We start from the raw sequence: 3,680 nt of genomic DNA on the forward strand, positions 1-3,680 counted from the left end.
ACTTTGTGTGTGTTTGCATTGTTTTATAGATATCGAAGCTACTACAAGCTCAGGAACCGTCAAGGATCATCACCATATTATCAAACTTATTTTGGTACCTTGAAAGTGTAAATATTTTTAAGTATGGCATGTATAGGCTAGAATGTCTATGTATTTAAGCTTTAATAAGCATATATGTTATGCCATGAGAGTTGGCTAGCAAATGGTATGATTGTACTTAGTTTTGGTAAATGAATTGTGATGCCAAATTATGTATGCTTGTAATGGGTATATGGCCTTGTATGTGGTGGTCATTTTGAAAAATGCCAAGTTAAGGAAATGGTAAGTTTAAGCATGAGTTAGAAGGTGTCATAAGTGAGTTATGAAATGAGCAATTTAGCATGTTGTTGTAATAAGATTTTTAATGTGTTTTGGTATGGATTTGAATAGGTTATTGAATGATGATGACTAGTTATAATGAAGCATGTTTTGAGCATGGAATTGGCTGAAAATTTTAGTATAAATGTTGTTTAATATTTGCTTGTAGGAATGGCCCAAAAAGGGGTGGCAAGTTGGCTTAAACCAAGCCTGCATTATGCCACACGTTCAGTGAACACGGGCATGCCTTATGGTCATGTATGCAAAGCAGTAACCTCTTAAGACCACACGGTTAAGACACATGGGTGTGTCATATGGCCGTGGGCTTAAGTTAGTAGCTAGCTAATTATCACACAGTCGTGTCTGTTGGTCGTGTGTAAAAGTCAGTATATATACTCTGTTATGGCATGGCTAGATCACATAGGCATGTCTGGTGCCCGTGTAAGGCACAGGGCCTGGTCACACGGATGTGTGACCTCAACAAAATTGGAAAAAATTTTCTAAGTTCTGAAAATTTTGAATGTGTCCGGTTTAGTCCCAACCTCTTCAAAAAGTATGTCTTAGGTCTTGGAGACCTCTATAAGAGATGAATTGTTGTTTTTCTTATGCATTAATATTATGTGATATTTGTGATTCTATATTGATCTGTAATGTTCTGTCTGTATGGTAAGGCCCCTTACCTATTCCGACGACGGTTATGGGATAGGGGTGTTAATTTTATTAGTAACAGAGCTATGGTTTAGTCGGTTCTAGGACTACCATAGCATATGTGACTCTAGCTATACATGTCATATTTATGAACTGCGATAATGTGATGAATCCTAACATTGAAATATGCTTTTATATAGCAAATGGATCCCGATAGAGCTGTAGCTGATGATGTTGAAAGCAATGCATCTGCTCCCGCATAAGGGACGTTGCAAGTTGATTCTCGACCGGCTACGAGTAGCCGTGATGGTGAGGCTAAACAAGCCTTCTATCAGATGATGAATGACTGGTTCACCCAATATATTAGAACCAATCCGGTTGTACAACAACCTCCACCCCCAGTTAATCCTCCTCAAACTTCTGTTATGCCACCAATGAATCTGATACAGTTGAGTAGACCACCAGTTGATAAGATTAGAAAATATGGGGCTAAAGAGTTCAGAGCTACAACAAGTGATGATGCTGAAAAAGCTGAGTTCTGGTTAGAGAATACAATAAGAGTGTTTGATGAGTTGTCTTTGAATCCTGATGAATGCATAAAATGTGTTGTGTAATAGGCCCATTTCGCCCGGGCCAATTAGAATAAACCAAAAATAAAACAAAAAAATAAAAAAAAACCTCAAAAATAATAAAAGTCCATTGGTCCAAAAAAGGTCCATTAGTCTAGTTACATAAATAACCACCCAACCCAATTAATAAAATAACTTATGACCCAATAAGCCCTAAAACCCGAGGCCCAATACACCCAAAAATTATCTCAGCATCCTGAGAATGCCAGAAGCTTCTAGAGTAAGCCAGAAGGGCACCAGAAGGTCAGCCTCTCGCGAGAAATTGCCACGCTCGGTCTCTACGTCACCAGGGTCACTCCTCCGTATGGCTGTTCTTGCAAAGAACACACGAGAAGAGAGATAATCGAATTCACAGAAGATGACAGCAATGAAAATGTAATTTTTTTTTACTTTATTCTGTAAATCTGGCTATAAAAGTCGTTGAATGTACGCCAAAAAGAAAACCTACGCAATTGTATCTGTACACACGCACAGAGAATAGAGAAAAAGCAATTTAAGATTAGCAAAGGTGATTTCAAGTTTTCTTTTGTCCTCTCTTATGATTTTTTTTTAGTTTACTTTTTTTCATTTGGTTCGAATTTTTTTAGTATGTGAGTCGATCCCAATGAAAGCCCGAATACTTCAGAAATACTGAGGTAAAGGCGAGGGAACAAATAGTGTTGAATCTTTGCTTTATGAGCCTATCTTCATTTTTTTTTTAAAAATAATGTGAGATTTGAAGTTTTTTTTTAAAATAAAAAGGGAGGAAGAAAATACTTACTAAATTTCTCTAGGCATGGTCGAGCGCCTTCAACGGGGATGATGGGTACTGTTTGCATACTGTTGATCACCGAAACAATGGTGGTTCGGCTGCTAGCAAAAGAAACCCTAGAAATTTGATTTCAAGGCTGTGATTTTCGGCCAAAAATGGGGCTACATTTGAAAAAGGAAATGGGGAAAGAAAGGTTTTAAGTAACCTTTTAAAAAAACGGTGTCATTTGTAATATTGAGAAAGGTCCGCACGGTGACTCATTTGGCAGGCCCAATCTGCGCATTACCACTCAAAAATGGGGAATTTGCGCGACAAATCCTTCACCTTGCGCACAGCCTTCAATTTGTGCCCAAATTGCCTACCTTATGTTTTAAAATTTGGCCTTCTAATTTGTGCATTGTTTCACTTTGATCCGCGGTTCATTACAGCATTGTGGACGCGAGATATTTACAATTTCAGTCCCCATACATTTATGCGCTTTTAGCATTGGTCCATGTTATGATTACTTTATTTCAAATTATCCTCCCTATTTTATTGTAGTATTAATTTGATCTTATAGTTGTATAATCAGTTAATTTAAAATATATTTCATATGTTTATGCCTTAATCCATGTTAATAATTTTGTTTGGTTACATTTGTATGATTATTTTGAGATTGTTTTTATATTTTCATCTTATGTATCCTATTTCTTTCAATATTTTATATATAATGGTATACTAATCGTTCTTATTAATTTTTTTATAATAACTATTATTTTGGAATGTTTAAAATTACATTATTTAAATACCTTATTATAAAGTGTTGTCAAAATATTTATATATATGTTGATACATAGATTATTTAAAATACTTCTTGATTTATGACACACTTAAATGTTTTTATGTACATATGATACTGTTTTGGAACTCTATCTTCGTATTTATAAAATTGTTATTTTAAAATGTGTCTCCATATTATGTTATCCTAGTATGTTATTTAGTATTTCTTCTAAATATTTTTAAGTAAAATGGTATGTATATAATTTATATGATAATTTAATTTCACATGTATTTATTTTTATATGTATGATTTTTAAATAAAAATCTATTAGGTGTGCTATACCTTGCCATGTATTATTATCTCTTCATATTTAAAATATTATTTAAGTTATCATTAAGCATATATTTTTGTATTTATATTTAATTTACATACATTATTAAAACCATGATATTTTTAAATATATAGTTTTTTTTAAATTTGTACCTAATTATTTTTATTAAATGCATAGTATATGATAAAATTAAGTTAATTTTAT

The 3,680-nt window shown here is 33.5% G+C and overlaps 1 long non-coding RNA gene across 1 annotated transcript; it reads right to left on the reverse strand.

Moving 5' to 3' along the window:
* Positions 1-1,577: 1,577 nt before the first annotated feature.
* Positions 1,578-2,634, reverse strand: LOC107896310 (uncharacterized). The gene is made up of 2 exons (XR_001683682.2): positions 2,395-2,634; positions 1,578-2,092 (listed from the first exon to the last, which is right to left on the reverse strand). It is a non-coding gene; the product is annotated as an uncharacterized lncRNA (long non-coding RNA).
* Between the last annotated feature and the right edge of the window lie 1,046 nt (positions 2,635-3,680).

Source organism: Gossypium hirsutum, chromosome A05 (assembly GCF_007990345.1).
Source record: "Gossypium hirsutum isolate 1008001.06 chromosome A05, Gossypium_hirsutum_v2.1, whole genome shotgun sequence".
NCBI classification, from domain to species: Eukaryota; Viridiplantae; Streptophyta; class Magnoliopsida; order Malvales; family Malvaceae; genus Gossypium; species Gossypium hirsutum.